This window comes from Tursiops truncatus, chromosome 6, assembly GCF_011762595.2.
Source record: "Tursiops truncatus isolate mTurTru1 chromosome 6, mTurTru1.mat.Y, whole genome shotgun sequence".
Taxonomy (NCBI): domain Eukaryota; kingdom Metazoa; phylum Chordata; class Mammalia; order Artiodactyla; family Delphinidae; genus Tursiops; species Tursiops truncatus.
Window position 1 is genome coordinate 108754833 of NC_047039.1, and position 11904 is coordinate 108766736.

The window sequence follows — 11904 nt, forward strand, 5'->3', positions numbered from 1 at the left end:
CATATGCACCTTAACGATGAGCTGATAATTAATGGAGCACCTAGTACCTATCAGGTACTGGCCTGACAGCCTGTGGGGGTGGAGTAGCTTGGATGTCAGACATCCTGGGTCAGAATCCCAGCTGGAATCCCAGTAACCAGCCCTGTAACCTTGGGCCACTTGTGTCCCTAGGTGAGGCCCTGGGTTCTCATCAGTGACACCTCTTGGGGATAGACTGGGTATTATTCTCAAATTTTCACTCCCTCCTGTCATAGGTTAATACATCCATTCTCTTTGCCACGTGACTTTGCAGTGCCCCCACTGGAGTAGCCAGGGTGTAATCCCCAGTGCGCTGAAGTGTGGGCTTGGCCATGTGACGTGCCTCGGCCAGTCTGACATTAGTGGATGTGACAAAAGCACTGGCTTGATACGTGGTTGGGTTTTGGGTCTGGTTGCTTGCGCTTCTGCCACGTGCTACAAGGCAAAATGCCCCAGGTAGCTAGCTGATGGTTCTAGAAGGAGACACCTGTGGAGCTGACCTGAACCTGACCCATGGCCTGGAGCTAAATCAAGCCGACCCCCAGAATGAAGCAGAGTCGCCCCAGTTGACCCGCAGACCTGTGAGCGAGGAAGAGACATGTGGCGAGCCACTGGCTTGGTGGCCTGGTTTGTTACACAGCAGGGCTGTAGCAGAAACCTGACTAATACACCCGTATGATAATAGTACCCACCACCCAGGATCACAGTGTGGATTAAATGGGATCATATATTTAAACAATTTAATATATTAAAATATTTGTTATAGTCTGGCATGTAGTAACTCCATAAAATATTAGATATTATTATTCACCAGAATTTTTCTTATGTAAAAGTAAGTGTGTTTCTCCAATGTATGACATGACATGCTGATACATTTAGTTAACTCTTTGGGTTATGTTTTCTTTTCTAAGCCTTGAAACAAGGAGTGACTGTGTTGCTTACGGAAACACGGACCCACAGGTCACAGCCTGGGGTGTGGATCACAGAATCGAAACGTCTCAGCATTGAGATCCTAAAGTCCCTCTAGTTCACACCCACCCTCACCCAGTTCAGGGACCCTGCCATCCTGTCCATCTCTGGGGGTTGCTAAGCCCCTGCTTGAATGCTTCTAGTGATGGGGAGCTCCCTGCTTCATGTACCAGCCTGTTTAATTTCTGAATCTTTTGCCCTGATGCAGAATGATTCTCTTGGGCAGGGCTGAAGATTATTAATAGATTATTAGTAGCAAAAGTACAGGCACTAGGGTCAGACTTTGGTTAGAATTCTGAGTCCCATGCTTGCTTACTTAGTGCTGTGTGACCTTGGGCAAGTGTATTCACCTCTCTGAACCTCAGTGTCCTTCTCTGTAAAGTTGGGTGGGGAGAAAGTAAAAAAATTCACCTCCTAGGTGTTGTGAGGGTCAAATGAGAGACACCCAGTAGGTCCTCAGCAGAGGAGGGCATCTAGAGGTTTGCGTTTAAACTAAGGTTCCTGGGACACAAACGTTCCCTCTTGCTATGCAGGAGTTGTGCCCTCATCTCCCCCTTCTGCTTCATGTTTCCCTTCTCTAATTTTTTTTTTTTTTTTTAATTTTTAACTCAGTTCTTTCTTTCTTTCTTTCTTTCTGTTTGGCTGTGTTTGGGTCTTGTTTCTGTGCGAGGGCTTTTTCTAGTTGCGGCAAGCGGGGGCCACTCTTCATCGCGGTGCGCGGGCCTCTCACTATCGCGGCCTCTCTTGTTGTGGAGCACAGGCTCCAGACATGCAGGCTCAGTAGCTGTGGCTCACAGGCCTAGCCGCTCCGCGGCATGTGGGATCCTCCCAGACCAGGGCTCGAACCCATGTCCCCTGCATCGGCAGGCAGATTCTCAACCACTGCGCCACCAGGGAAGCCCTCCCTTCTCTAATTTTTAACTTCTCCCATGGTTGCCCTGGTTGCTCTGGATGAGGCACGGAGAAGCTGTCAGTCCACTGAGGTGCCCCAGGGCACGTTTGAGCCTCAGTGGTCGTGTATTAAGTTCTTGTGATGTGCCAGGCACCCGGCTAGACTCTGGATGTCGCAGCAAACTCTTTGCCCTCATGGAACCCCTGTTGTGGGGATGAGGGGGGAGATGCGCATTAAACCAACCAACACAGCGCTGATGGTGAGTGCCAGAATTAGGCAGGAAAGGGCAGTGGTAGGGAATGGGGTGGCCCGGAAGGCCTGGGGAGTTCGTTCTCAGGTTACACTAGAGGCAGTGCGGTCTCTGCAACAGGGAAGGGGAGAGTCGTCTTCTTCTCTCTCTGCTCAGGCTAGACTGGCGTGTGCTGCAGTGCGCTGAGCATCAGCTGCCCCTTATGGATGTCACAGCGAAGGGGCAGACGTCCAGAGAGGGGAGACCTGGATGGCGAAGGGACAGGGAACCGTATCACCTTAGTAATCACAAGAACAGCCACCACTTACTAAGGCAGGCGCTGGGCTCTGGGCTCTACACGCATTTCCTCGTTGATTCTCACAGTCAGTCCACCTGATACCCTTATCCTCACCCGCAGAGGAGCTGAAGCGGGCTCAGCATGCCTGAGTTCACAGAGAGAAGCGGAAGAGACGGGACTGGAGCCCAGGTCTCTCGGGCTCAGAGCTGATGCTCGCGATCTGTGTGTGAAGCTGTGGCCGCATTGGTCCATTTCACGGTATCAGTAGCCCAGGGTGGTCAGTTTCAGGCTGCTGAAGGGAACGTGGTGGGGACAAAAGTGACAAGACTTGGTGTTGGATGGGACCAAGGGGAGTCAACAGGCTCTAGATCCTGCAGCTACAAAGATGAGTGTCCCGGGGAGGCTTGTGGACCCCTTGGAATCTGAGCCTGTACCTGTCATTCCTTTGTAGCTGTTAACTGAGTTCCAGCCTGTTCTAGGCTCCGGGGGCCTCTGCTCTCATGGTGCCCAGCAGCGGTCAGCAGTCACGCCCATTGCAGAGGGCTCTCTCCAAGGTCAGGAAAGGGGCTGGGGGCATCGTGGGGCCGGACCTTGTCACAGTGAAGAGTCTGGTGCTGGACCCACACACACCTGGGTTGGCGTCCCAGCCCTGCCACTCCCAAGCGTGTGATCTTGGGTGTGCACCCTCCCTCTCTGGGCCTCAGTTTCTCCCTTTGTCAAATGCAGAGGTGGGACCTGTGAGCTCTGAGGTCGTCTCGGCTTGGACCTTCCTCCTTCCATTGACGCTGTGTGTGGAAGCCCAGCCTGACGTGGGGATGCGGGACGTGGGGACGTGGGGCTCCTGTCTGCATGCGCTTCCCCGCCTCTCCTCCCGCTGCATTGCTATTTAAAGTGACGGTGGTTTGGCTCGCTCTTTTTTTAAAAAACATTCCTGTACTCGAGCTGAGTTCCACAAGGCCAGCTGTCACCACTAAAAATGTCTGTCGTGTGACAGCCACCAGTGAGGAGGTGGAAGGAGGCAGGAGGCCCTGGATGGGGCCACAGCGTGGCTGGATGTAAAAAAAAACCCAAAAAGCAAAAAACAGTACTGCAAGGAAGAAACAAAAGCTGGGAGGAGGGCTGCTCTCTCCTCTTTGTTCAGCCTTCCTTTGCCAGCTCCTTGCTGGCCCTGCTGGAGAGCTGATGGCAGCAGGTACCGTGTCACTGTGGGGACAGGCCGGGGGCGGGGGCTGCAGGGTCCTGGCACGTGGGCTCTCAGCCCCCAGCCCCTCCCCACGCTGGGCTTGGTGGGCACTATGCCCCTTCAGGTCCTCCCAGCGGCCCTCCCTGCATCCCCATCCCACTGACATGGGAAATGGAAGAAGTGACCAACCAAGGCTGCTGTCCAGTGGCAAACGGATGCAGGGCTTCCCCAGGGAGGGAAGGAAACGTTTGATGAGCCCCTCCTGGGTCAAACGCTTCCGTGAGTCACTTTTCAAGCGATTAAACGTTCACAGTAAGCTTGCAAAGGAGCCCCCATTCCCCACGTTTTACTGATAGGGAAACTGAGACCCAGCAGGCGGAGCGCCTGGCCTAAGGCGGCGTGGTGGGAGATGGGAGCACGGGCAGGCCGGCTGGGACTCCTGGCTTGGGACACTCTTACAATGTGTGAGCAAGTGATTCTCTGGCCTCAACCTCCCCAGCTATGAAATGGGGCAGTAGCACAACTGCTTCCCAAAGATGTGAGGGTGAAATAAAACCAGGCATATCAAATAGCGGGTAAGGTGACTGGGGCACAGAATGTGCTGGGAGGTGAGGAGCTGGGACAGGATCCAGGGCTGACAGATTCTAGAGGCCAAGTTCTTTCCGCTGCACGTTTGTGGCCTCTCAGGGCTGCTGAGAGCACGGCCCGGAGGAGCCCTGGGCGTAGGTGGGGGGTAAGAGGTGGTCACTCTCTGCTCTCCCTACCCTCAACACCTGGGTGTGGCCCCTTTGGCCCCTTGGGGGACTGTGAGCTTCGTGACCTTGAACCTGAAGCTGTAGCTTCTCTGTTGGGGGCTCCTGACCCTCAGACTGTCCGGGATGTTTTACAGCAGGGAGGGGCAGGCAAGCAGAGACCAACACGGACAGAGACGTTCTGAAAAGAAAAAGGAAATGATACAATTATTGGAGAAAAACTCCAAAGAAGATTTTTGTGTCTCTGGAATTGCTTCCTCCCTGTCTTCTCAGGGCTCTCCTGGCCTCACTTCTTCCTGCTCAAGGAAAGAGGTTCAGGTAAGTCATTTAGACTTTAGTAGAATTATAGCAGCTACCACGTGTGGAGCCACTACGCTATGCCAGTACCTCTTCTAGGTGTTTTCCTCTTAAAAGGCTTTGCTTGTTCCTCTGGGAGATGTGTGTCCATCTATTAAAAGGTCCTTTAGACATTCATTTCTTTATTCACTCAACAAGGATTTATTGAGCGTGAAGTTGTGCCAGGTTCAATACCGGGTGCAGTATCAGCAAGCCCTGGACGGGGTGTGGAGGTGCACACAGCCGGGCAGGTGAGAGCAGCTAACTCTGTGACGATTTTCACTCTTCCCCTCGGGATCTGTGACACACCTCCGACAAGGCGCTGGGGCGGGATATGGCCTGCTGCTCACAGGGTGACATTGCAGTGGGAGGGACACACAATAATCAGCCAGTACACACTTAAAATGATGGCAGTCAGTGACAGGATTACGCATAAAAGTAAAGCAGGTGAGGGAATGAGAGTGATGGAAAGGGGGCAGTTTTATTAAGGTTGGTCAGGGAGAGCCTCTCCAGAAAGGTGATTTAAAAATTTATTTATTTAATTTAAAATTTTTTCAACTTTTTTTTTGAAATAAATTTATTTATTTTTGGCTGCGTGGGGTCTTCGTTGCTGCACGCAGGCTTTCTCAGTAGCAGCGAGTGGGGGCCGCTCTTCGTTGCGGTGCGCGGGCTTCTCATTGCGGTGGCTTCTCTTGTTGTGGAGCACGGGCTCTAGGTGCATGGGCTTCAATAGTTGTGGCACGCGGGCTCAGTAGTTGTGGCTCGCGGGCTCTAGAGCACAGACTCAGTAGTTGTGGCGCACGGGCTTAGTTGCTCCGCGGCATGTGGGATCTTCCCGGACCAGGGCTTGAACCTGTGTCCCCTGCGTTGGCAGGCAGGTTCTTAACCACTGCGCCACCAGGGAAGCCCTTTTTTTAAATTGAATGAAAGATGCTTTACATTCTATAGTGCTTTACAGTCTTCAAGAGTTTCCACACACTTGATTTCATAAATCCATAATAACCCTTTTTTTCCCATCCTTATACTGCCCCTCCCCCCCATCCCTCTCCTCACTGGTAACCACTAGTGTGTTCTGGATATCTGTGAGTCTGCTTCCTTTTTGTTTTATTCACTAGTTTGCTGTATTATTTTTAGAGTCCACACATAAGTGATATCATACCATATTTGTCTTTCTCTGTCTGACTTATTTCACTTAGCATAATGCCCTCCAAGTCCCTCCATGTTGCTGCAAATGGCAAGATTTCATTCTTTTTTAATGGCTGAGTAGTATTCCATTGCATATGTGTGTGTATATATATATATATATATATATACCACAACTTTATCCATTCATCTGTTGATGGACACTTGGGTTACTTCCATATCTTGGCAATTATAAATAATGCTACTATGAGCATTGGGGTGCATGTATCTTTTCGAATTAGTGTTTTTACTTTTGGGGGCTATCTACCCAGGAGTGGAATTGCTGGCTCACATGGTAGTTCTTTTTAGTTTTTTGAAAAACCTCCATACTGTTTTCCACAGTGGCCGCACCAATTTACATTCCCACCAACAGTGCACGAGGGTTCCCTTTTCTCCACATCCTTGACAATATTTATTATTTGTGTTCTTTTTGATGATAGCCATTCTGACAGGTGTGAGGTGATATCTCACTGTGGTTTTGATTTGCATTTCCCTGATAATTAGCAATGTTGAGCATCTTTTCATGTGCCTGTTGGCTATCTGCATTTCCGCTTGGAAAAATGTCTATTCAGTTCTTCTGCCCATTTTTTATTTGGGTTGTTTGTGTTTTTTTTGATGTTGAGTTGTATGAGCTGCTTATATATGTTGGATATTAACTCCTTATTTGTCATATCGTTTGCAAATATCTTCTCCAATTCAGTAAGTTGTCTTTCTGTTTTTTTCAATGAAAAAGGTGGAGACTTTTTTTAAAAAGCATCCATCCATTTATTTATACATTTATTCACCAAAAAAGGTGAATATATAGAGCATTCATGTGGTTCAAAACCCAGAATAGAGAAAAGGTTATAAAGGAAAGCCCTTCTCTCACCTCTGCTCCTATTTGCCTGATTCCCTAACCCAACAATCACTGTTCTTAGTTTTTAAAGAATCTTTCAGATTTCCTTTCGGTAGATACAGTTATACCTTGGAGATATTGCGGGTTTGGTTCCAGGCCACTGCAATAAAGCGAATATGTCAATAAAGCGAGTCATGGGTATTTTTTGGTTTCCCAGTGCACATAAAAGTTATGTTTACACTATACCACAGTCTATTAAGTGTGCAGTAGAATTATGTCTAAAAAAACCAGTGTACAGGGGCTTCCCTGGTGGCGCAGTGGTTGAGAATCTGCCTGCCAGTGCAGGGGACACGGGTTTGAGTCCTTGTCCGGGAAGATCCCACAGGCCGTGGAGAAGCTAAGCCTGTGTGCCACAACTACTGAGCCGGTGCTCTAGAGCCCGCGAGCCACGACTACTGAGCCCAAGTGCCACAACTACTGAAGCCTGCGCACCTAGAGCCCGTGGTCTGCAACAAGAGAAGCCACCACAATGAGAAGCCCGCGCACAGCAATGAAGAGTAGCCCCCACTCGCCGCAACTAGAGAAAAGCCCGTGCGCAGCAACAAAGACCCAACGCAGCCAAAAATAAATAAATAAAGATTTATATTTAAAACAAAACAAAACAAAACACAATATACATCCCTTAATTCAAAATACTTTGTTGCCAAAAAATGCTAACCATCATCTGAGCCTTCAGCAAATAGTCATGTTTTTGCTGGTGGAGGGTTTGAAATATTTTGAGAATGGCCAAAATGTGACACGGAGACACGAAGTGAGCCAACGCTGTTGGAAAAATGGCACTGATAGACTTGCTTGATGCCGGGTTGCCACAAACCTTCAATTTGTAAAAGACGCAGTAACTGCGAAGTGCAATAAATCGAACCACAGTAAAACGAGGTGTCCCTGTTGGAGAAAATATAAATATTCTATTCAAACGAAAAAGCCGGCACACAGTGGGTACTAGCATTTGGACGGAGGCCTGGCTAAGAAGGAGCCCAACCGGGGAGGGCTCCTGGGGAGGGCAGGCACGTGAGCCAGGGCCCAGGTGCTGGCTGGGGCTGAGCACACAGACATGGGCAGGGGTTAGAGCATCCAGGGCCAGTGGTCCATGGTGAGAAAGAAGGCTACTGGCCAGGAGGCCACTGCAGGGGGGCCTGACTTGATGGGACACAGGTTTTTTTTTTTTTTTTTTCGGTACGCGGGCTCTCACTGCTGTGGCCTCTCCCGCAGCGGAGCACAGGCTCCGGACGCGCAGGCCCAGTGGCCGTGGCTCACGGGCCCAGCTGCTCTGCGGCACGTGGGATCCTCCCGGACCGGGGCACGAACCCGCGTCCCCTGCATCGGCAGGTGGACTCTCAACCACTGCACCACCAGGGAAGCCCGGGGACACAGGTTTTAACAGGATCCCTCTGGCTGCTCTGGGGGTGAGGGCAGGTGCAGGGAGACCGTTGGGAAGTCGAGAATTCGTACCCAAGAGCCACGGTTCACGGAATGTTTAGTGTAAACATGTACTTTCCATTAACACCCCTGGGAGCGGTGCTGTTATTACCTTTCCTGTGCAGATGAAGGAACTGTGGCACAGAGAGGTTGATTAGCCTGTGGAAGGTCACACAGCCGTGAGGAGCAGAGGTGGGACAGAAGCAGGACAGAAGCTTAGGTCATCTGACTGGGAGCCTGAGCTTTCAAACCCTGTACCCACCGGCCTCTCTGAATGGCTGCGCTGGGTGCTAGCAGAAAGTTGAAGGCCACGCAGCAGGGAAGGGGGGACGTGGGACTCACCCTCACGTTTGCCAGGTTCTCCATCAATACACTGTTGGGCAGTGATACCCTCCTGGACCTGCTGCACTAGAGTCACCTGGACAGCTTGTCAAATGCAGATTCCTGGGCCTGGGCCAGACTGGCAGAATCAGAGCCTCTGGGGTGGGGCCTGGAAACCTGCATTTAAAACTAGGGATATTCCCGCCCCCCCCCCCCCCTTACCCTACCCCAGCCCTTATGGGCATCCTGAAATCTGAGACCCAAGGTGGTTGGGGGTGGGAACTCACTGGCTCACTCAGCTCAAATATATCCCCCCTGGGGTCTAAGCCCAGCCCAGACCTCGCTGGGAGGATGGGTGGCAGCGTCCGTGCTTGTCTCTGCCGGCTGGAGTTCTGGGCCTGGCATTGCCCCTCCGCCCAGAAGCTGATCCCTGGTGGGAGCTGCCAGCCCTGTCTGCCTTGGAGAGTAGCCCCGTCGCCTCCAATGATACTTCTGCTTGCCTCCCCTCCCCCACCTCGAATCCTCAAGTGCAGGGACCCCCCGCCCTCACTTAGCTCTGAACCCCACCCCGGCCCAGGACCTGGAGCACTGTAGGGCCGGGTCAGCATCCTTGAAATGAACCAAGGCTCTTGGGCATGTATGTAAAGCCTGTTGTCGCCTGTCTGGTGACACTCCCTTTACCCCCCACGCACATGCTGCTTTTCCTTTATAGGGAAAATGCAAGCGAGAGCACCTAGCCGGGCACCCAGGCATCAACACGCCCACCTTTTCCAGCTTTTGTGCCGCTGCCCTCTGATGCCCCCTCCCGCTGGGCCCACACCTGCCTCTTCTCTAGGGCTCAGGACTCACTAGGGTCTCAGGGCCGAGCTCGCTCCGCTGAATCCCGCTCTGTTGGGTGTTGCTCTGATCCTGAGTGTGGGCCAGCGGACTCACCACTGGGGACAGGAGGACCTGCGGGCTGTGGGTCTCCTGGCAGGGGCAGAGGTGGCCTAGACCCAGGCTCCTGGGCTCCTGTCCCAGGGCTCTTTTCCCTTCTTACCGAGTTAATTTTGGGGGCGTGAGTTTCCCCTCTCTAAACTGGGACCTGTCGCTGTATCTCTTTACACTTTAGTCTCCTCATCTGTGACATGATGTCAGTGTGGTGTCACTGGTGGGTCACATGGGGTGGAGAGGCCTTGACATAGGCCAGGCACCCGGCCAGTACTCAATAGATGTGAGTGTTGTTATCCAGGTCGTCAGGGCCTCGGGTTCCTAGGGCCCTGGGAGACAAGGCACCTCAGATGTTCTGGAAGCCCCAGCCCCCGAGGCTAAGTGGCTTGACATGGTCTCGGGGCCAGGAAGCGGCAAAACCTCATTCAAGTGTGGAGAAAAGGGAACCCTCTTGCACTGTTCGTGGGAATGTAAATTGGTGCAGCCATTATGGAAAACAGTGTGGAGGTTCCTCAAAAAATTAAAAATAGAGCCGCCATATGATCCAGCAGTCCCACTCCTGGGCATTTACCCAGACAGAACTATAATCTGAAAAGACACACGCGCCCCTATGTTCATAGCAGCGCTATTTACAATAACCAAGACGTGGAAACAACCTAAATGTCCATTGGCAGATGAATGGATAAAGAAGATGTGGTATGTATACACACAGACACACACACACACACACACACACTGGAATATTACACAGCCATAAAAATAATGAAATAACGCCATTTGCAGCAACATGGGTGGAGCTAGAGATCATCGTAATAAGCAAAGTAAGTCAGAAAGAGAGACAAATACCGTATGACATCACTTACATGTGGAATCTAAAATACGACACAAGTGAACATATCTACGAAACAGAATCAGACTCACAGACCTAGAGAACAGACTTGCGGCTGCCAAGGGGGAGGAGGGTGGGAGAAGGAAGGATTGGGAGTTTGGGACTAGCAGATGCAAACTAGTATATATAGGATGGCTAAACAACAAGGTCCTACTGTATAGCACAGGGAAGTATATTCAATATCCTGTGATAAACCATAAGGGAAAAGAATATGAAAAAAGAATATATATATGTATAACTGAGTCACTTTGTTGTACGGCAGAAATTAACATTGTAAATCAATTATATTTCAATTAAAAAAAAAAAAACCCACATTCAAGCCCAGGCTCTCTTACCCAGAGCCTGTGTTCCTTACTAGGGATCTAGAATCAGAAGGAGCCTCCTTCTCCATCCAACCATCCCTCCCTCCCTCCATCCCTCCATCCCTCCATCCCTCCCTCCATCCATCCCTCACTCTATCCCTCCATCCCTCCCTCCATCCCTCCCTCCATCCCTCCCTCCATCTGTCCATCCCTCCATCCCTCCATCCCTCCATCTCACCATCCCTCCATCCCTCCATCCCTCCCTCCATCCATGCTTCCATCCATCCATTCATTCATTTGACAAGTGTTTATTGAGTGCCCACTGTGTGCCATTTCAGTGGCCTTCTCCCAGTGGTGACAGATGGCCCTGAGCCAGCCACACTCTGCATGTAGTGAGGGGCTGCTGAGATACCGTGTTGTCTGGGTCCCAGGGCCAAGGCCGACCTTTTGTTCCCTGTCTGGGTGGGTGGACTCTGGATAGGTTCCATGGACTGACCTCTCCTGGAGGCTCCCGTGGCTGCCCCTGGACCCAGACAGGGTGCCGGGGCCTCTGCTTGTTCAGGGTGGGCCCTGAGTTCCTCTGTTTGTCCCGTCATGTTTATCCAGACACTCGTCACCTCTTCATCTGTGTCCTTATGGTTAATTCTTAGCCCCAGTATTTCCCTGGCACACTGTATGTGCCAGGCTGGGCAGCCTGCGTCTCACTCCAGGAGGAAAATGGGGAGGCCTCCAGACCTGCTCAGGGGACAAGGGCTCTGCAGGGCGGGGGAGCCCCAGGTGGCAGGGCAGACCTCACAGAGGAGGTGACGTTGGGCTCAAAAGCCTTGTAGGAGGAACAGGGGACTGCCTGGTGCCCGCCCAAGCGATGAGAAGCCACCAGGGCCTGGGGACACTTTGGCCATGGTGAGTAGAGGATGAGGGAGGGGCCCTAGGGGTGGCGGGGCTGGGAGGTAAACTCGGGCCAGACTAGCTGGGTTCAGGGATTTGCGGAGGGGCTCAGGGGCCCAGGGCCGGCAGCTGTGACAGAGTGGACCAGAGGGCCTAGAGGCCCAGGTGAGTCTGCAGTGGCCAGGAGCTCGTGGAGGCCTGGGGCCACCTGGCTCTGATTCCGCCCCCCGAAGGGGACCCCTCTGCTGACTGGGCCTAGGGGCTCACGTGTGGTCCGGGCAGGCCCCTCCGCCGGTCCAGGGGCAGCAGCCCACCCTCCTCTCCCAAGGATCTCAGCTCCGGAGCAGGGCGGGGCAGGACTGGGAGACTTGGAGGAGAGGGCGGCCGGGAGCTGCCTGATCACA